The sequence below is a fragment of the Mus musculus genome, chromosome 8 (genome assembly GCF_000001635.26).
Source record: "Mus musculus strain C57BL/6J chromosome 8, GRCm38.p6 C57BL/6J".
Classification (NCBI taxonomy): Eukaryota; Metazoa; Chordata; class Mammalia; order Rodentia; family Muridae; genus Mus; species Mus musculus.
The window spans coordinates 42,533,689-42,557,700 of record NC_000074.6 but is presented as its reverse complement, the minus strand read 5'-3'; positions in this window follow the sequence as shown (position 1 = coordinate 42,557,700).

Sequence of the window (24,012 nt, the reverse complement as noted above, 5' to 3'; positions counted from 1 at the left end):
TCTGAGGCTTCTAGAGCCTAATAACCTATTTTGGAGCTTGGTACCCAAACTGGAAAAGGAGAGAACCAATTTTACCAGTTGTTTTCTGACCTTTACACATTGTGGCATGAGTATATAGACATAAATACATAAATACTCTCTCACCCCCCTAACAAAATACGTAACTGAATGCAATGAAAAGGGCTTTAAAAATAAATAAGGTGGAGAGCATTCTAGGAAGTTCCCTGAAGTAGACCTTTGGCCTTTACCCTACACGTACACAGCTGCCTACACGTGTGCACAGACAAAAATCCATATGCCCATATGCCACAGAATGATTTTGATTTGATTTGTGTGTGTGTGTGTGTGTGTTTTGTGTTCAACACAAATTTTACCAAGGGTGTGTCTCTAAGAAAGAATTGCTGGGACTCATGGCAACTATGTGTTTAATTATCAGAAAAACTGCCTAGGAATTTTAGTCTCACTCTGTTCTCTCCAGTGTGGCATATTTTCCAAATGATGGCCTTTCCCATGTGTGTGGACTAGTGTGTGAGTGTGTGACTGTTTTTATTTCTATTCATCTTATTGATAAAATAATTTGATTTTTTTTTTTTTTGGTGCTGTGGGTCACTTGTTTATCCTGTTTAGAAAATATCTATTTAGAAAATGCTTTACCAACTTTGGCACATGGATTTAAGGTAAAGATGCTTTATAGTCGATATTCATTCTTTAAAAAAATCACATAGCTGGGTAGTGGTGGCATACATCTTTAATCCCAGCACTCAGGAGGCAGAGGCAGGAGGATTTCTGAGTTCGAGGTCAGCCTGGTCTACAGAGTGAGTTCCAGGACAACAAGGGCTATACAGAGAAACCCTGTCTTAAACAAAAAAATCACATATCCACTTTTTGAAAATTACCAGCAGTCAGTGTCTACAACATGTTCATGACCTCATATTCAAAAAACTTAAAATTATAGAACAGACTGATATACAAAAATAACAAGATAATTTTATTTCAGGTGAAGTAATACTATTTACCAGAAATACAGTGTTAAGATTGAATATGAGTATGTAAAATCCTCCTTCTTGCCTAGGGTTTGTTTTTCTATGTGGTTCATGAGGAGTTTAGTTGTTACTGAGAAGAATAAAAGTAAGTCTTTATTAACATGCCATAACCTCTTACCTTCTGGGTATGTCCTACCCCATAAGCCTCTGATTTTAATTAAATACATCCACAATTATGTATTGGCATAAAATGGTTATCAGAGACTTCTAAGAAGTTTACTTTGAGGATATCTATAGCCAGTTCAGGCCAGATAAGCATCTATCCCAAGACACAACTGAAATAGTATTGACTAGAATGATTCTAAGATTGATGGTCATTAAGGGCAGGAAAATCTAATCCTATTGTTCAAAGTGGCATAGGGGTGAAGCCCAGTGCAGATGGGTGCTGTTAGATTGTTATCAGGTACTTTGATATAATATGTCATATGCAGAGGTGAGGTGTATGTGTGTGTGTATGTGTGTGTGTGTATGCATGTGTGATAATACATGGAAATAGGGGTCTCTGGCTTCTAAACACATTCACAGAAGGGGTGTGTGTGTGTGTGTGTGTGTGTGTGTAATAGTACATGGTAATAGGAGTCTCTGGATTCTACACACATTCACAGAAGGTGTGTGTGCATAGTATAATGGAAGTGCTGTTCCTAGTCCCTAGACTGATTATTCCCTATGTTGTCTGCCTCATATTAAAGTATTTCATACCATTTAGTGCTTGTTTTCCACTTAATTAATGGGTCTTCTTTGGCATGGATGTTACTAATTTGTCAAATTTTCTCTATTTTTAGCTTTGGTTTTAAAGTTAAATGAAAACACTAAAAATCACACAATCCAACGTTTCAGTATTTTCTCTCTCTCTCTCTCTTTTTTAGCTTGTACCTTCTATTTAGCTCTGTGATTGAGTTAGAGTTCATTTTTGTATATTGGTGAGATATGGTGAACCTTTTGAATATGGATGCTGATTTGTTTTCTGTATAACTCATTAGAAAGACCTTTCTTTTTTTAAATAGGTATTTTTCTCATTTACATTTCCCATGCTATCCCAAAAGTCCTCCATACACTCCCTGACCCCCCTACATACCCACTCCCACTTTTTGGCCCTGGCATTCACCTGTACTGGGGCATATAAAGTTTGCAAGTCCAATGGGCCTCTCTTTCCAGTGATGGCCGACTAGACCATCTTTTGATACATATGCAGCTAGACTCAAGAGCTCCAGGGTACTGGTTAGTTCATAATGTTGTTCCACCTATAGGGTTGCAGATCCCTTTAGCTCCTTGGGTATTAGAAAGACTTTTTTTCTTCAATAGTTTTCCTGGTAAATCTTTCAAACATAAAAACATAGATATAGCTGGGCATGGTAGTGCACTCCTTTAATCCCAGCACTCGGGAGGCAGAGGCAGGCAGATTTCTGAGTTCGAGGCCAGGCTGGTCTACAAAGTGAGTTCCAGGACAGCCAGGGTTATACAGAGAGACCCTGTCTTGAAAAAAACCAAACCAACCAAACCAAACCAAACCAAACAAAACTATAGATATATTTTTGTATTGTCAATTATATTATGTTGAACATGCTTAACTTTTATAGTAACATCATAATGTCTAGATGAATATAATAGAAGTAAATTATAAAATTGGCATGTGTCTACCAATTTATTCTTGATGATTTTTCCAAGATATTTGATATGTCTATATTTCCATGTGAGTTTGAAGTTTACATTATCAGCCAGCAAGTTAATTGGGGAATATTGCTGCTAGATAGAGTGGTAATGGCTAGTGTTAAATATCAACTCATAGGATTAAAAATTCTGGGAGACAGATCTCTGGAAATGTCTTTGGAGGCTTTTTGATCTCTGAAATTGAAGACAAAATATCAACCTGGTTTTTTTTTTGTTTGTTTGTTTGTTTGTTTGTTTTTTTGTAGGGCCATTCCTTGGGTTGGGGATCCTAGACTTTATAACACAGAGAAAGGATGCTGAACATTGTTAGTACTCATCCATGTTTCCCAGTTGTGGACGAAGTGTGAGCTGCTTCTTCCAGCTCATGCTCCCTTCAGGATCCTGACATGGTAGACTGTATCTTGAACTGTAAGCTAAAATCCACCTTACCCCCTTAAGTTGCTTTTGTCAGAGTAACAGAGCAAAAGCAAAAGAAACTTAAGACACTATGTAATAGTATCTAGACTTCCACCCACAAACACATGCTGTCTTTCCATTTACTTTGGTAAAAAGTCAAAGCTTTGCTTTACTGTGCATTTTTGCCATACTGGATCCCAGGACTATAAGATTAGATGCTTCCTCCATTAAACTCCAGACTCATTTTGGATATCTTCCCTGTCTAAAACCTGTTGTTCCTAATCTTAGTGATTTGGTAATTTGGAAGTTAATCTTTTCATTGAGATGAATGTGTATTACCCTTTCCATTTAGAGTGTCCTGTGAATTTTTCTCTTTGTCTAATTTTTCAATAACATTTTGTCTTCCTCCTTTCTTATGGAAAGTCCTGGTTTAAGGATGTTGATATTTTAGACAGTTCTTGCAGTGCACTAATCACATATATATATGCATATATATACATATATATACATATATGTATATATATATATATATATAATTATCAACTATCTATCAACTATCAACTCTATCAACTCTAGTGAAATTTGCTCAGATTTAGCATCTAACTATTTGATCAATTTTAATGCTTTCATAGGTGATTATGCATACAAATATATCGAAACATAATTGTGGCTAACATGTAAAGTATGCATTTTTGAAAAATGATAGAATCCCGTTTTATTTAGTGCCATATTATATTCATTTTCTTTTAATACTCCTGAACTTATATATTATTTCATTATGGTTTTTATTTTTCCTCCTTGAAGTATATTTCATTTTGCTGAGTACCTCTGCTTTTCACAAGAACTACCTTCATCAAAGCCTAGCACTTCTAGGTTACAGGAAACATTTAAGAATAAGATGATGAAGAAACAAACGTTAATGTGAACTCTGGAGGCTTAAGGAGACTATCATAGCGTCATAGACTTCTCTATAGCATAGTTGGTAATGTCTAGACTATTTTTTGTTGGAACTCACAACTTATACTATCTTTATTGTCTCAAGACCATGTTACTGTTAGTGAGTAAAGTAAGTCCTTTACTCAAGGATGAGGCTGAGAGTCTGACTTTAGATAGTGTCTGAATGAAGACTCTTACTGAATCCTCCCCAAATCCCAGTCCCTCTGCATCAACCCCTTATATGCACATGGTTTATTGCTGGTCAGTTGTGCAAGAGGGTAGAGACAGGGAAGTCTGAATTCCAGCAGAAACTTTGAAATTTTCTGACATTTCAGTCTGCAACCAATCTGTGTGCAAGAGTCCAGTCTAGCTCTTCTACTCCAGGGACTCTACATCGGGTCTGCAATGAACCTGGCTAGTATCCTGACATTTCATTTCATCTTTCCCTGTTGCCTACTTGAAGGATGCTCTTCTTTATAGCACTTCAACCAGTTACTAACCATAATTATTTCTTTTGTCTTTCATCACCTGCTCCCCATTCTCCCAGTTTCTATAAAGTTAGATGTCCAAATTTTTATATTAATTTCAGTAAGATTTCATTGATGGTTCAAAAGTCGTGCGAAAGACCCATTTATAATGATCACAAATTGCTCATCTTAATATTTAGATCATTCAAGAATTTATTGAACTGTATTCTAAATATCCAATCATGAATATAGTATATTTGTAAGCAAGGATGTAATAAAAATATGTGTGTAACTAAATAGTGTATATACAGTGACTTTGGCCAACTTACATCCTATAAAAGCTAGAGTTAAATCAAGGAAATTTGAAGATATTTATTTGGCACATATAGTTTAATGCTAAGAATAATCATATCACTTGTAAATGTCTGTGAAACTATTTCAGGTTATTCATGTGTACATTTAAGACCAAAACAATTCTTACATTAAGTAATTTAAAAAGGATGCAAACTTGGTGAAAATTAGTGGAACTAAGGTTATCAGCAAAGTTCTAAACAGTTAAAAATGTTAACTAAATCAAAAGAAAACAAAAACCAGAAACCATCCTAAATTGCTTAATTTGGAAAGACAGAGTCTAACCCTGTAGTTCAGTCTGGTCACAAACTCACCTAGAGGAGTGGTATTACAGTCATTAACATCCATGCCTAGAAAAAATGAAATGTCTTTTGAGTTGTTCAGTGGTGAGCCTGATGAGAATATGTGTGAAAATCAGGGGTTGCTTGGAAAGCCACAAAACATTATAGCACCCCAACTTTTTCCTTAAATGGAAAATAGTTCTCATTATTAATCTATTAATGAAATTGGTCCTTTGAAGAAATCTAGAATTGTGTTTTCCCAAGTTCCTCTTATTGCATGCATACATTTTTAATCTTAATATATGTCCATCATTTTGTTGATATATTAAAATTTTTTTATTCTTTGCCTATGATAAGAAACTGAATCTCTAGGACATAATGCTTATAGATTAGTATCATAAAGAATGAAAAGAATAAAATCTGTTGCTATTGGGAAAATTAACTAAACATCTTCCACAATAAAACCATGCATTAATTCTAGTGAAGTCAGTTTACTTGCTCTGATGAAATGTTTACCACTGTAACATTTACCTGTGATTAACAGCAATCAAAATTTGTTAGTATTTAGAGTAAACTAATGTTTTAAATGCTCTTGAATTCAATAAAAAAAGAAAAAAAGAAACGAAAGGAAAAAAGGGAGCTATTCAAGTAAACAGAACTGAAATGATTATAGAAATTTGAAAGTGAGTTTCTTCTTAAAAGGCAAACCTAGATTGATGTAAAAGAATAATTTTTCACATAATGAAAAAAATTATATGAAATTTAATCAAAAAATAAAATAGCAGAAGGGCAAATAGAATTCAGCTGAAAACCAAGTTGAAAAATTATGCAAAAAAGTCTGAAACCTTTTTTTTCAATGCAATAGTGATGAAAATTATGAACGTAACTTAATTTTGTAAAGGAATTGTATCTACCTTGATAATGGCCATCAAACAATACAACACAGTGAATTACACATAGTAGTCCAGTATTTTTAACTTTTTTTGAAGCAGAATGAGGTACTGATACTAATAATAACATATTACTGAAATCAGTGCTGGAATTAATGCTCTGAGAAAAATGAATAAAAGAATATGACAAAATTATGCTTGTATTAAAATCATATAACTTGAAAATCTTGAACTAATTCACTGAAAAAAAATAAAGTAATTCAAGAAAGTGGAGAAGTGCTACATTGAAATATGGTAATTAATAATTTTCTCCAGTAAGCAAAATTAATTAAAAAGCAAGATGAAACATAAGTCCTACTCACTAGGGTAATCAAGATTATATTAAGAAAGTGAGGTCAAATTTAATGAAAAAATTATGAGGGAGAGAAGTTTATGGACTCTATGAAAACCGTTAAAATTGTAAAATAACTAACAAAAGTCTGTCAAAAATAGTTCAATAGAAGCAAGTTCCTTTCTTCTTGCAAAAGAATCAAAGCACTAGAAATTAAAATATAAACATGCTTTAAAACACAATTGAAGTCATGAAAGAACATTTAAACTAGAATTAGAGAAACCAAAACACTCACTTAGATAAGACAAAAAAATTCATCAACAATAATATTTTTAAATCATATCAGTTAAGTGTTAATTACCATACTAGTTATTACTATCCAAGAGCTGAAGCAGTCAACTTGAGGAAGAAAATATATAAATAGGTCAATAAATTCAAATATGATTCATGTATGGTACAACAACGTACATAGGATTTTGTATTTAAAGATTTGTGAGAATTTTTGAAATCTTTCTGATTCCTTAGCATGGATATTTCAGAAATCAGAAGAAGGTATTTATAGTCAGAACATCATAGAATTAAAAGAGAATGTTTTCCAGACTGGATACTTTTTCTATGGACCCTGGCTCACTGATGTGACATCATAGTTCTTACAGTCAGTCTTAATTCTTTTCCAATTGCTTTGATAAGACACTGTGACATATATATTTCTTCATATATATATGAAGAAATGCTGAAGATATGGAAGGGCAAGATGGCTGAAAACCCATCTTTAGCAGAGTTAAGTCAGTGGTAAACTTGACAAGAGCTTCAGTAGAGACAGTTGCAACTCGCTGATGTAAGTATTCTCAAAGTGAACTAAAGGAAAGACACTTGAGACAGTTTTGCTTTAAAATCAAGTAAGCAGCAAAGAGACTAAGAATGTTCTGGAACAAGGAAAGACGTGTGCTCATGTAATGAGAGGACTTTTCACCATTATATGTTGACTAGATTATTTAATAGATGGAAATTTACTTTTTTCTTTAGGCAGGGTCTCATTATATAGAAATTACTAGGGCATATATTTGGCATGAGTAAGAATTTTTCATGGAGACGATTGAAAATGTTGGCTTAGAGAAATTCATAGTGAACCTTCTAAATTGCAGACTCTCTTGTGTAGATAGACTTTGTCTTTCTCTGGCTAGTAACTGAGCTTACCTGTAAGAAGAGAAAATGAAAGACTTTTGGAAAGCTGACTGTCCTACTGAGTTTACCAGTAGGTATAACATGAGGTTAATAAATTTGCTTACTTATAACCACTTCAGTTGTGGTTAACAGCTCTTGATTAGATAACACAATTGCTTTTCCAGGTGACTCATTTGATAATGGAATACTGAAAAATTTAAACTCTTGGAAAACAATCTCTGAAATATCAACTTCACAAATATCATGAATTAACTTATCTATAAGTGTGATTTTATTCATTTGACACAAGATCTCTAAGTTGAAAGTATTTACATGTGATCCACTGAATCTGTAAGATTTGGGATATTATGCTCCTTGAGATAATTATTTGTAGGATAAATATACCTATTTGCAAATATCATTTGATTTTAACTTTTACTTTTAAATATAAACATACCAAAATAAAAATAACTACTACCATGGTAACAAATTAAGAAGAGGCAACAACTTGTTTTGACAAAGACAGTTTAAGAAACCTACTGTTGCTTTCAACACAAAACCACAATTATAATAATGTGCAATATTCTGAAGATATTTGTGTAAATATTTGTTTAATTGTGGCCAAAATATTCTTTGAGCCAACTATTAATGCTTATGATTTAGACAGGATATTAAAGCTAAAAGTGTATGTCAGTTAATTACCTGAAAGGCGGTACCTTAATGCATGTACTTTCCTTACTGAAGATGAAACATTTAAAATAAACTAAATATACTAATTTGAATCAATGACAGAGTTGTTAACTTGTTCATGACCAAGTTAAATTGGAAAAAAAAGGGCAACAGAGCACTGAGAAGAGAAAAAAAAGTTGTTCCTTGCCTTTGAAATATAAACATGTCTTTGTGCTATTTAAGAACTCTGATATTGGTAAAGGAATTCTTACAATCAAATCTGTATAATTCATGCACTTTTTTGATGAATCAGGTAAAATGGAAAGATTACATAAAGGATGTATCCTACAAAGAAAATTTCATATTAACAGGTCAAAACATCAAAGCCTTATTTGCATCTTCAAGTATCAGAACCTTCTTTAGCACTTTTTGGGGAGAAAATAACCACACAAGGTCATGAACACACATACATCTCTTGTTCATGGATCTGTGGATCAGGAAACAACATTGGTGATAAATTAGGAATTGTCGAAGTGTTCTGTCCTTTGGTATTAGTCATTTTTCTCTTCATGATAAAATTGATAGTGAAGGTATAATTGTTTTCATCAAACCTAGTGCCCCACTTTTATCAAAGTACAGAGTTTTCACCTTCTATTCTGATAGATGTTTGAGTTTCTGAAGAAGAGAAAGCAAAGGTGAACAGAAATACTTAGAGAAGCTTAGCTTCCAATGCATCATTTCTCCTCTGCTGGGTGACTTTCCTTCTGCTATGGCTTCTGGCATCTTTATAGCATGAACAGTAATTGATGGTGAGGTAAATGAAGGAGGAGTTATCATAACCACTAGCAGAAGCTTCCTGGACTAAGAAAATAAGTACATCATCAAGGAGCTTTAGAACTGGAGCCCTGATGATTAGGGGCACATAGATAGATGCCTTTCAAGACCTGAGTGAAATATGAAGTATATAAGACCTCAAGGAGAGATCAGTGGTGGGACTGAGTAAAAACTGTTTGACAGATATGATAAATTATCAACTGACTGGACAAAAAATCTGACTTCATGGAAGGATGAATTTGAACTCTAAAATATGCATCATCCCCTCATCTCCAAGCCATTTCAAATAAAGAGAATAGACCAGGAAAACTTTGATATGGTTTTCCAGGAAATTGAGCTCCTTTGAGAAGAATGCTCTATACTCACCCTGGGTTCTAAGACCATGGAAACCATGCTGGGAAAGAGGAAATGGGGAGCATGAGGTTAGACACATCTCTGCTTTACTTATTAACAAATGGTTCTATGAATTCTGGAAGAATAAATGCTCTGTAAAAGCAACCCTGCAACAATAATTAATTTTACGGGACGTGCATTACTTAAGTTGTTAGAGGTAAAGCCAGTTAAAGATCTGCCTAGAAACTGTCATGGTAAGTGGATATAACACTTAAATTTTTGAAATATTAAGGAATTAAAGAGTGACTATTTCATCTCTAAAATCCATCATTCTACATGGATATAATATTTTCTTTTTGGAAGTATTAAAGAGTACAAGAACACATACCATCTGCCTTAAAACTGTGGCCAATATGACCTATGCCTTATATGTATATCTTAGTTTATAGTCTTGATAATCTGAAGAGCTGAGTCTAAGTATTTTTAATTCACAAACTCATCAGTGCAACACAACTGTTACTTGGAATTTGATTAGAGCTACACAGCTTAAAAAATAAGGTTTTCACTTAAAATTATTACTTTTTTCATTGGTTATTTATTTAGCCAACCATTGAACTAATCGTGGAGACCACAATGGAGGAGTTAGGGAAGGACTGAAGGAGCTGAAGGGGTTCCTAACCCCACAGGAAGAACAACATCAACAAACCAGATCCCACAAAGCTCCCAGGGATCATACCACCAACCATAGTATTACTTTTTAAATAGAAAAATTGTTCATGTTTGGAAGCAGGATAGGTGGTTCAGTAATTAAGAGCACTGTGGCACTTACAGAGGGTCTATCTCCCAAATGGCTCCTAACTCTCTGCAACTCCAGTTCTAGAGGATTCAATGCCCTCTTCAGATCTCTAGTTATTGCGCATATTTGCCGTGCACAGATAGACGTGCAGGCAAAGGAATGAAACACATAAAACAGTAAATCTTTTAAAATGTCACATACTTGTTAACATGTTAGGATATAAAGATCAGGCACTTTTATTTCAGAATTTATGTCTTTAACCCATCTGAATTTCTGTATTTCTATCTTGCATAGAATGCTATATTTTTAAAGAGTGGCTTGTAGTTTTAGGCTGTTTACTCATAGCTGTGACTCAATACACATTCCAATTATATAATGCCAGTATTTACAGTTTCCGCTAAGAAAGTTGCTCACAAAATGTTAGATGATTCTTCTACAGCAACAATAGTGACTGCAAACTGTCAACTGATTATCTGGCACTAAGGAAGCTATCCAATTTTATAGTAGTAATTTAGACAGCAGAAATATTAATTATACATTCCCACCACCGTATAACAAACTTCTTAGCTTTTAAAGAAATCATTCAAGAATAAAATTATATATATGTATATATATAATTATATATTATGAAATCAATGCAAAGTTTTATAATTTTGAAAACTTTCCAATCTTTGTGTATATTACTATTTTAAAACTTAAAGATTGCATTGTTACATGTGTAGATGATAAAGAGAGCACACATGCGTGAGCACACACTGTAGCCACTGGACAGCTTTCTGGAGTGAGTTCTTTCTCTACCATTGTGTGGGTTCCAGGGTTTGAACCTAGCCTTGTGAAGCAAGGGTTTACTTACTAAGCCATTGCACTGCTTCTTATATTTATTTATTAATTGACTTTTATTGCATTTTACTTGTATTTTTGTGTGTGTTCATGAATATATATGTATATATATATATACTCAATGCCATGGCACATGGTTGAAGTTAGATGACAAAAACTTACGGGAAGTTGGTTCCCTTAACCTTTGTTTCTTGAGATCAAACTCAGGTCTCCAAGCTTGGCAGCAGAAACCATACCTGCTGAGCCATTCATCTGCCCTAGGTATTTTTATTTTTTTTAGTTTTGGTGTGGCATAATATCTGAGAGCATAAAGGTATGACAACAAATAAATCATTTGGACCGGTTGAACAGTTTCTTTGAGTCCTAAGAATGAATGCTTATCCACCCAAGTCATTTCAATGAGACTATGGCTGAAAGAGTGAGTATCTGCTTAAGGTTTTATCCACATTTTCAGACATCTCCCCACAGAACCATTCAAATGGTCATATAATACCACGAGCTTATATTGTTTATCTTATCTTAGGAATAAGAAGCTGAGCTAAAATTTGCTAAGAAGTGTGATTTTCACAACCAATTCTTCACCTGCAGTTTTCTTCCTGAATTACTTGCAGTGACGTTAATGTAGGAAGGCATTTATGATAAACTGTAACATACTCCTAAGGCCTCAGAGTTATTTCAAATATTGCGGCTAATACCTACTCAAGTGTGAGAAACCAACCCCAAATCTCTTACAGTGATTTAGCAGAAACATGAGTACTAAAAAAATGGAAACTTTCTGTATTGGATAGATGGTGATACTGCCTCAGACTAGTGGGAAACCAAAAACATACATGATTTGAATGCACATATGGCAAATACGCTGGTCCTGGACAGGATCAGAGCTTCAGGAGAAACATATCACTTAGTCTGAAGAAAACATGCCAGGATGATAATGCTGAGAAATTGACTTCAGGCTTTCTATAATCTATGAATATTGAATGTCTCCCATGAGAGGAAAGGTGACAGTGATGACAGTGATGGCTATTGAGATGATAGGGAGTTTCTTTGACAGAATCTATTGCTTCAAACTGAAAGGCCTGCTGTGTAGGTGTTCACTTGATGCTAGAGCAGAGAGAACTTACATCAGGACTGATGAGGTCCTTTTTTTGGAGACTATGAGTGCTTTGGAGAATGGGTGGTTTTTCATCATTAGTCCATTCATTCATACTATACATATGTGCTAAAACTGAAGAAAAGCCACCTATATTTACTAAGCATCTTGCTTTATTTCCTCAAGCATGTTTTACATTTTTCTATATAGACTAGATTTTTTTTTTCTAAATCTTTGTTCATATTTTCCTAACTTCTGTCCAGTGGTTTTATTTTCACTGAGAGCCTTGAAATGAAGATTTTAAATTACCTCGGCAATTAAAATGATAACACACAGTATAATTTCAAGAAGAATGGTTCTTTTTGCTATGTTATCCTTAATTAATTTCTTATCATTGATTCTCAAAATAATATGAAAAGAATGCCCTTTTCTATCTATTAGGTTTATATGTAATTGATGGAAAATAAGGTTTTACAAAATTATGTGTTATTTATGTTTATTTCACATTTATTTATTTTATAGAGTAGTGTGTGTGTACCCATGCATGCTCACATGCACAGCAGCATCCATAGGGAGGTTAGGGAACAATTTGTGGCAGTCTAATATTCTACTTCCATCAACCATGAAGTGTCCAGAGATCTAACATCAGTCAACATTGCTATCCAGGGATCTAATATCAATCAACCTTGCCATCCAGTACCTTTACCTGCGGAGCCACCTTGCCCGACTGTGATGTCTCTTACAGGGTAATAACATTCAGAGTTAACATCTTTATCTTCCGGTCTTTTTTCTGTGCATGGTAAGAAGCAGCACAGAGGGAAAAGTGCAGATAAGTAAGTGCATTGGTTTGTTTCTCAGAATGTGTTTTGATCCACACAATTAAGAGAAAGCACCATGGATCTCAGACATTTTTTTTCCTGAAGTTTAAGGTATCAGCCAAATTAAAGTTGAGACCAAATGTGAATTTTGACGTTTTTAAATAGAACTTGAAAAGTAAACATTGACACCAGTATTTAAAAGAAATGAATTTACATTGATGTGGCTTCACATTTTAAAGTCACATAGTTATATTAATATTTAAAATATTCTGATCTGCCTCTGCAATGTTAATATTAACAAAAGGAAAATTATTTGCTATAATTAGTATTTTCTGTATCTTGGATTTCATTTATATATATATATATAAGTATAGTTGGTAATTTTTATATTAGCAGTAATATTTATATAAATAAATATTAAAGCTTTCATTAAAATAAACCTATTTCGACCACCCTAAAGTACTACCTTGACCAAAAAGTAACATCTAGTAAAAATATGATATAGCATGTTAACACAGTTTTATTTGTAATATCACGCTAAAATTAACAAATAAATATGAAAATGTTTATTTTCAAGCAACAAATATATAAATACTGCCAGCATTTATGTATTTTTGGTAACTGTACTAAAAATTATATTAATTATAACATTCTTTGCCTTCATTTTTATAGCAAAACAAAAAGTATTTATTAAATATGTCACATTTGAAAGAAGAGCCAAAGGCCCAGTGACATCCCAAGTCAATCTATGGGATCATAATGAGTATTAGATCTAAATGTTTTGCAGGAATTATGAGTACTTATTCAATCTTGGTCAAGATAGTATGTAGACCTGTCTATGTTCAGTACCATGGTTCTACTCTCTCTTGCAACGTGGACTGGCAAATTGTCAATCTGTCTCTGAGTACAAGCTACCCTTTTTCTTGACACCAGATTCTCAGGCTTTTCCTTTACCAAACTTGAGATTGCTAGGTAACATTTAAGTAGGGAAGATGGTGGTGATTTATTGTTTCAGTAGCAAAGGGAGGAGCAGAATTGTTTCTTTAGAACATATTCCTGCCAGGAGAGTTGTGGAGCCCTGGCCCAGTCTTTGTAAATAGCTGCCTTTGATGTTTCTTATGCTTTGTTTTGTTATATTTTGTTTTTTTTTATTCAATTTACATCCCAATAATAGCACCACCTTCCCCCGTACCTCCTCATGCCCCAGTTCTCCCAACCTTTTCCTTTGAGAAAGGGTGCCCCTCTAGGTATAACTCTACTACCACACATCAGACAGCTGCAGGACAAGGCACATCCTATCCCACTGAGACCAGACAAAGGAGTCCATTTAGGGGAACCAGATCTATAGACAGGCAGGCAACAGATTCGGGGAGAAACCCTACTGATGTTGGAGGATTTACGTGAAAACCAAGCTGCTCATCTGCTACATACGTGCAGGGGCCTAAGTCCAGCCTGTGCTCACTCTTTGGTTGGTGATTCTGTCTCTGGGAGCCTTCAAAGGGTCTGGTTAGTTGACTTTCTTGGTCTCCCTGTGGAGTCACTATCATCTTCGTGTCCCTCAGTCCTTCTCTCAACTCTTCCATAAGACCTTTTGAGCTCCATTTAATGTTTGGTTGTGAATCTTTTCATCTTTTTCCATTGACTGCTGGGTGGACCTCTCAGAGGAGAGTTATGCTAGGTTCCTGTCTGCAAGTATAAACAATTATTATTAATAGTGTCAGGGATTTGTTCTTGCCCAGGGGATAGGTCTAAATTTGGGGCAATTTAGCTGGCCATTCCCTCAGAATCTGTCTTTGTCCCTGCACATCTTTTAGGAAGGACACATTTTGGGTAACTGTTTTGTAGATGGATTGCTGTCCTTATCCCTCCACTGGGAGTTCTGCCTATCTACAGGAAGTGGCCACTTCAAGATCCATATCCCCCACTGGCAGGAGTCTCAGCTAGTGCTGCCCTCATAGACTTCCTGGGTCTTCCCCCTCTTCCAGTTCTCTGGCATGTCCTAGAAAATATCCACCCTTCTGATTTCTCTTCTCTGTTTCCTGTTCTCTCCACATCTGACCCTCCCCCTCATGTCCTGCTCTCCTTCCCATCCCCTCTAAACTTTAACAGACACAATGGAAATCAGTTGGCTGTTTCTTAGAACACGGGGAATAGTTCTGCCTCAAGACCCACCTATACCACTCCTGGGCATACACCTCAAAGATGTTCTACTATCCCACAAGGACACATGCTCAACTATGTTCATAGCAGGTTTATTCATAATAGCCAGAAACTGGAAACACCTAGATGTCCTTCTACTGAGAATGGATAAAGAAAATGTGGTATATATACACAATGGAATACTATACAGCCATTAAAAACAAGGACATTATGATTTTAACAGACAAATGAATGGAACTAAAAAATATCATACTGAGTAAGGTAACCCAGACCCCAAAGGACATGTGTGTTATATACTTACCTATAAGTGGATATTAGCCATAAAGTACAGGGTAACCATGCTATAATCAACAGACCCAAAGAAGCAAAATATCAAAGAGGGCCCAAGGAAAGACTCTTAAATCTTTCTCAGAAGGGGTGTGATGGTTTGTATATACTTGACCCATGGAGTGGCACTATTAGAAGGTATGGGTCTGTTGAAGTAGGTGTGTCACTATGTGGGGGTTTTAAGACCCTCATCCTAGCGTTCTGGAAGCCATTATTCAGTTAGCAGTCTTCAGACAAGATGTAGAACTCACACCTTCTCCTACACCATGCTTGCCTGGATGCCACCATGTTCCTGCCTTGATAATAATGGACTGAACCTCTGAACCTGTCAGTCAGCTCCAACAAATTGCTGTCCTTTATTAGACTTGCCTTGGTCATGGTATCTGTCCATAGCAGTAAGACCCTGAGACAAGGGGAAACAAAATACTTAAAACATTTCTATTGGGGTACAACTTACATGTTTCTTCTATATACATCACAAATGTTCAAGTCAGTAATTTTTGATGAACATATGAACTACTGAAATCAATGGCACAATTCAGATATAGAACATTTTCCACCAATGTTTTACCCCAAGAGGTCCTGGCACATTCCAGCTTCTCAATCGCCTTTCCCAGATGGAAGTCACCCAAGGAAAGCTTCACTGTCAATGACCTGTGTTTATTTTCCCTACTTCCTCTACTTATCATACATTTGTCACATCATTTTTTTAAATTTTATTTTTGCTTGTTTCTGAATTCCATATTTCTGAATTTTATTGCTATCATGAAATAAGAATTCCTAGAAAAGAGTTCAGATTGGATGACAGAGGCCCAGCATACTTCAATATTTTTCTTTATTTCTTTTTGGATTTTAAAGATAGGGCTTTCCTGTATAGTCCTGGATGTCCTGGAACTCACTGATATACCAGACGGCCCTTGGACTTGTGTACCTTCGTGCCTCTGCTTCCAGAGTGCTGGGATTAAAAATGTGCATCACCACCACCAGGCCATAGTGCACTTTAAAGAGCTGTGTGGTGCTGTTCACTATAAAAAAGACCAGTTTGGGCAACATTGAAAAGAAAGTGTAAAGGTAAGTGGCTATAAGACCCAACTCTTTTTGTTGCTGTCACAAAATGTCTAATTGAAACAACTTGAGTGAAGAATTTCCTTGGGTGACTGTGTTAGAGAGTATGCTCTATGGTGGAAAATGCCTGGTGGGAGGGTTTGATCCATGATGCCAGGATCATCATCTCACATCTTAGCAGAGCATGAACTCTAACTGGAACATAAAAGCATTAAAAGGCCCATGTCTTTCAGCTAAGTCCCATTTTAAAAACTGTAATCAGATTGCTTCTATTTAATGGAAGAACCTTATAATAAAATCCATTCAATACATATCAGAGTGACAGATTTTAAACCATGTATATATTTAATCATTTTTGGAAAGCCAGTATGTATGCAGATACTAAATTTGTTTTCTATATCTTAACAGTAATGCATTGACTAGTAAATTTTCAAGCTACATGAACATGATAATTAAGTACCTAAGCTGTGTTGTAAATTGTTTCTTTTCCTAAGAAAGAGAACATTTATATTCCCCCTTTCTTCATGATGTGCTTAGACAACAGCTGTCCCAATCATATAGCATATAGCTTTTCAGACGGCTTCTTTTTGTAGTCCCATTGCACATTCTAATGAAAGAAACACATCCATTTTTAGTACATTTCCTAAATAACATTACTTTCTAGAAGCCATGATTGCCAACTCTCAGAGTGTCACATTCTGAGAGTGAATTTTTAAAGAGACACTTTCAGAGTTTAACAAATGTTTGTTTTCCAGGGATAAAAACTACTGAGAAAGCCTTCCCTGATTGGATTTTAAGAAAACTTACAAAGTCTAAGGTTCTTCACTTCCTCGAGGTCAGAGAATGGAAGTGCAGAACAGTTGTTAGCATTTTCGATATAAATTAACTCGAGGGATTTTTTTAGATGTAAGCTGCAGTTTGTAACTCAAAATATTATGTTCTTTTCCTTTCTGCCTTTGTGTGTATTGGATAATAAATAGGAGTTGAGTCCCAGTATTAGTGATAACCATGCAATGTCCAATCTAGCCTGTATTGAGTAAAGATTTTTTTTTCGTGATTAATGCAGACCTTCTATATAATACCATATAGAGCTACAGAGGACATTGATTTTTCTCTATGAGTTAAAACTATTATGAGCAAGGATATTATATTAACCATCCAACACTGGCACATCTCATTAGGAGCCTACACACCATGAGGAATACTGACATTTCCCCCACAAACACCATGCCTCAGTCAAATGTCCAAAGACTTTTGGTTATTGGCATCTTTATTCAAACAGTTGTTTTAAATTAAGGAGCAATGTCATATAACATGAGGTATACATGAGGATCCTTTCCTCCCCGAAGAAACCAGGGCCATTATGTAGCGTTACAATGTATAGCAACAAACCAAACCTCAACATACATCACTAACTTGCCAGTCTGTTTTTCTCTTTCAAGTATTTTAGCTAATGTTTACATGTGTATTTTTATTTGGTATCACATAGTAATCACAAAGTTGATAAGCTCAATATTGTAAGTTCATTATCAACTTTACTTCTTTTCTGTATGCATACAATTGTTTCTTCTTTTTGTGATCTGATTCTGTGATAGATACCATTTTCTGGAAAGAACAACTAGGAAATTTCACTTGTACTATGCTCTTCATCCAAATAATCATAAGTCTGTTGATTCTACTGTATAAACACTTCAAACGTGCCCTATAGTTTATAAGAACTTCTATCCCTTGACTGCCAATCTTTTATGTTGCTTGTTTCTCGACAATGATGCTAGGGGATTTGTGTGAAGTCTAGATATGATTATGCTTGAATATTCTCGAAACTTTCTGTGAGTCTCCATAGTAGGTGAGACAAAAATGCAAATGCCATGGCATAGACTTGAGAAGTAGAAATAAGAGTGGAGTATTCCCCCAGTGTGGTATAATCCAAGTCTTAGACAGTTTCCTTTACTTATCATTGTCTAAACCCATTATATAATCTGGATACATAATAAACAGTATTATAAAACAATCTTGTATTAGGTAACTGAACACTGAAGAAGTTTAAATCTATCTTATGTCTTTACCCCAAATGATGCTTTTAAACCATCTGTATTATCACTTGACATGAGAGTGATCGTTTTTTTGGCATGGAGTCCTTCCAACGTGTTTTTTTGTTTTTTTCTTTTTCCTTTTCCATCACATTACTTTTCTGTTGATTTGTAACTGGGAAGTGGAGTAACTTCATACTCCCTTTGGTGATTATTGTACTATTATATGTATACAATTCCAATATCTAAAGGCTTTTAGGTCATAAATGTTACAATAAATTTTGGGTAATTTATGCCAATGAAATTTATTCTGAGTTGACATTAAGCTAGACTTCGTCTTCATTTCTTCCATTCCAGTGAATGATCTTACTATTCACTGCATAAATATTAATGTATTTGATTATGGGGTGCTACCTCAGACCCCGAGGTATAACTTACATACATGGCATTTGTACAGGATTAACTTTCTAAAATATGCAAAGCTTAAAACTAAAAGCCATTTTCCTCCAGGGATTTGGATTAGGAATTCTGAACTTGTATTAACCTTAATAAAGTGAACTGAAGTCTATCAAGCTCTTTCTTGAAAATGTGAACCACTAAAAGGATGTATTTGAAAGGAAAATTACTTTTATAGGGTAGATTGGTATGTATACTTTTCAGAATGCCTGTTGTATCCAGGTAGGCTGCCTTAACGGTTCAATTCACTGTCTTTGTCAACAAAATACTTGTGAATTGTAATGCCGTTTTAGGCTGTCACTGGTTACCCAGTGATTCTACAAAATGGTCTTTCACAGCTACCAAAATACCAAGATTAACTACTTTGCAGGCTAGATGTTTCAGGCTTATGGAGGTAAATTGAAGCATGCTGGGACAGATAGGCTATTCTTGATGCCCAGCTGGAATAGCAAAGCCCTTAAAATGTTCATTGCCGTGTGTGTGTGTGTGTGTGTGTGTGTGTGTGGTCCTTCAGGCAGCAGTCATCACTCACAGTTGCTGCATTTCACTCATCTCCTATGCAATTATATACTCGGGCCCATGCCTACACAGCAATTGGAAATTCTCAGGGTACTTCTTCTAGTGTCTTGACAGTGCTGCCTTCCTAGAGTTTTTGTTTACATTGGCTTGCATTCAAAGATCTTCAAAATAGTCATCAAGTTGCCCTTGGTAATTAGAGAGCATTCTAGTTTTTAGTCAATCTTTAGTAACCAAAGAGCCTCAAGCAATTTATGCATATCAATAAAAAGGTTTCCGTCCATTCCTGAGTACATTTTAAAATTTGCCAATACAAGGACAATTAGCTTTTAATACTTTATGGTGTTTATTTGAAATATTAAAAAAAGATAATTTTAAAATATAACATATATACTAGCTATGATTTCTGGTTATGCTCTTGCTAAGTAACATTTTTTTATTAGATATTTTCTTTATTTACATTTCACATGTTATCCCCTTTCCTGGTTTACCCTCTAAAAATCACCTATCCCCTACCTCTATACCTGCTCACCAACCCACCTACCTGTTCAAGGCTCTTCCCCAGTTTCTCTTTCTAACCCTGGCATTCACCTATACTATGGCATAGAGCCTTCATAGGACCAAGGGCCTCTTCTCTCATTGATGATCTACTAAGCCATCCTCTGCTTCATATGTCTAGAGCCATGAGTCCCACCATGTTTTCTCTTTGGCTGTTGGTTTAGTCCCAGGGACTAAAGTGTGGATACTTCTATACTTCTTAGAAGGGGAAAGAAAATACCCAGGGAAGTCCTGGGGATACTGGTTAGTTCATATTGTTGTTCCTCCTATGGGGCTGGAAACCACTTTAGCTCCTTGGGTCCTTTCTCTAGATCCTTCATTGGGGACTCAGTACTCATCCAATGGATGACTGTGAGCATCCACTTCTGTATTTATCAGATACTGGCAGAGCCTCTCAGGAGACAGCTATATCAAGCTCATGTCAGGAAGCTCTTGTTGGCATCCACAATAGTGTCTGGATTTGGTGGTTGTATATAGAATGGATCACCAGGTGGGGCAATCTTTGGATGGTCGTTCCTTCAGTTTTGGTCTCTGCTCTGAAATTTGTCTCTGTGACTCCTTCTCTGGGTATTTTGTTCCCCCTTTTAATAAGTATCAAAGTATCCACACTTTGGTCTTCTTTCTTCTTGAGTTTCATGTGTTTTGCGAATGGTATCTTGAGTATTCCAAGCTTCTGGGCTAATATCCACTTATCAGTGAGTGCGTATCATGTGTGTTCTTTTGTGATTAGGTTACCTCACTCAGGGTGATATCCACCAGATCCATCTACTTGTCTAAGAATTTCATAATTCATTTGTTTTTAATAGCTGAGTAGTACTCCATTGTGTAAATGTACCACATTTTCTGTATCCATTCCTCTGTTGAGGGACACCTGGGTGCTTTCCAGCTCCTGGCTATTATAAATATGGCTGCTATGAACATAGTGGAGCATGTGTCCTTATTGCATGTTGGACCATCTTCTGGGGATATGCCCAGGAGTGGAATTGCTGAAGCCTCCATTAGTACAATGTTCAATTTTCTGAGGAACCACCAAACTGATTTCCAGAGTGGTTGTACCACCTTGCAATTGCACCTTGCAATGGAGGAGTGTTTCTCTTTCTCCACATCCTTGCCAGCATCTGCTGTCACATGAGTTTTTGATCTTAGCCATTCTGACTGTTGTGAAGTGAATCTCAGGGTTGTTTTGATTTCCATTTTCCTTATGACTAAGGATGTTGAACATTTTTTTCAGGTGCTTCTCAGCCATTTAGTATTCCTCAGTTGAGAATTCTTTATTTAGCTCTGTATCCCATTTTAATAGGGTTATTTGATTCTCTGGAGTCTAACTTCTTCAGTTCTTTGTATATATTCGATATTAGCCCTCTATCACATATAGGAATAGTAAAGATCTTTTCCCAATCTGTTGGTTGCCCTTTTGTCTTATTGATGGTATCTTTTGCCTTGCAGAAGCTTTGCAATTTTATGAGGTTCCATTTTTCAATTCTTGATCTTACAGCACAAGCCATTGGTGTTCTGTTCAGGAATTTTTCCCATGTAACTGTTTAAGGCTCTTCCCCAGTTTCTCTTCTATAGGATTCAGTGGGTTGCAGAGATGGCTCAAAGGTTAACAGCAGTTACTGTTCTTCCAGAGGTCCTGAGTTCAATTCCCAGCAACCACAGAATGGCTCACAACCATCTGTAATGCCCTCTTCTGGTGTTTCTGAGAACAGCAATAGTGTACTCACATACATAAAATAAATAAATCTTTAAAAAAAAAAGGATTCAGTGTCTCTTCTTTTATGTGGAGGTCTTTCATCCACTTGGACTCGATCTTTATACAAGGAAATAAGAATGGATCGATTCACATTCTTCTACATGTTAACTGCCAGTTGAGCCAACACTGGCAAAAGACTTAATTGTTATCTGGTGGAATTTTGAGAATCACATAAGAGTATTATCATATCATCTGCAAATAGTGATAGTTTGAATTCTTCTTTCCAATTTGTATCCCTTTGATCTCTTTTTGTTTTCTTATTGCTCTGGTTAGGACTTCAAGTACTATATTGAATAGGTATGGAGAGAGGTGGCAGCTATGTCTAGTCGCTTATTTTAGTGAGATTGCTTCAAGATTCTCTCATTTAGTTTGATGTTGGCTACTGCTTTGCTATGTTTAGGTATGGGCCTTGAATTCCTGATATTTTCAAGACTTTCATCATGAAGGGGTATGGGATTTTGTCAAATGCTTTCTCAGCACCTAATAAAATGATCATTTGTTTTTTTTTCCTTTGAGTTTCTTTATATAGTGGATTATGTTGATGAATTTCCGTATGTTGAAACATCCCTGCATCCCTGGGATAAATTCTACGTGATCATGATTGATGATCATTTTGATGTGTTCTTTGGTTCAGTTTGTGAGAAAGGTATTGAGTATTTTTGCATCAATATTCATAAAAGAAATTGTTCTGAAGTGCTCTTTCTTTGTTGGGTCTTTTTGTGGCTTAGGTATTAGAGTAATTATGGAATCATAGAACAAATTGGGTAGAGTACATTCTGTTTCTATTTTATGGAGTAGTTTGAGGAGTATTGGAATTAGGTCTTCTTTAAAGTTCTGATAGAACTTTGCATTAAAACTCATCTGGTCCTGGGCTTTTTTTTTTTCTTTTTTTGGTTTGGAGACTATTTATGACTGTTTCTATTTCTTTAGGGGATATGGGACTGTTTAGATTATTAATCTGATCCTGGTTTAACTTTGGTATCTGTTCTCTGTCTAGAAAATTGTCCATTTCATCCAGGTTTTCCAGTTTTGTTGAGTATAGGCTTTTGTAGTAGGATCTGATGATTTTTTTTTTTTTGAGTTCCTAAGATGTTGTTGCTATGTCTCCCTTTTCATTTCTGATTTTGCTAATTAGAATACTTTCCCTGTGCCCTCTAGTTAGTCTGGCTAAGGGTTTATCTATTTTGTTGATTTTCTCAAAGTACCAGCTCCTTGTTTGGTTGATTCTTTGAATAGTTCTTCTTGTTTCCACTTGGTTGATTTCGCTCCTGAGTTTGATTATTTCCTGCCATCTACTCCTCTTGGGTGATTTGCTTTTTTTTGTTCTAGAGCTTTTAGAGGTGCTTTCAAGCTGCTAGTGTATGGTCTCTGCAGTTTCTTTTTTGAGGCACTCAGAGCTATGAGTTTTCCTCTTAGGACTGCTTTCATTGTGTCTCATAAGTTTGGGCATGTTGTGGATTCATTTTCATTAAACTCTAAAAAGTCTTTAATTTCTTTCTTTATTTCTTCCTTGACCAAGTTATCATTGAGTAGAGTGTTGTTCAGCTTCCACATGTATGAGGGCTTTTATTATTTATGTTGTTATTGAAGATCATCCCTAATCTGTGGTAATCTGATTGGATTATTTCAATTTTCTTGTATCTGTTGAGGCCTGTTTTGAGTGACTGATTATATGGTCAATTTTGGAAAAGGTATCATGAGGTGCTGAGAAGAAGCTATATCCTTTTGTTTTAGGATAAAATGTTCTATAAATATCTGTTAAATCCATTTGGTTCATAACTTCTGTTAGTTTTAATGTGTCTATGTTTAGTTTCTGTTTCCAGGATCTGTCCATTGATGAGAGTTGGGTGTTGAAGTCTCTCACAATTATTGTGTACAGTGCAATGTGTGCTTTGAGCTTACTAAGGTTTCTTTAATGAATGTAGGTGCTCTTGCATTTGGAGCATAGATGTTCAGAATTGAGAGTTCACCTTATGATGCCAAGTAGTCTTGGTTTCTGTTGGTAAGATTTTTGTGTTTGCCTTTTGCCATCTGGTAATCTCTGGTGTTTGATGTCTCTGGCTGGAACTTGTTCCTCCTGTGAGTCTATAAGCCTGCATCAGCACTCCTGGGAGACCAGCTCTCTCCTGGCAAGACCAGTGCACAGTGGGGCTGTGGTACAGCCCCATCTCTGGGTGCAGATGAAGGCAGGTAGGAGCCAGCTGCCCTGCAGCTTCTTTGGCCTGTGCACTCCTCATTGG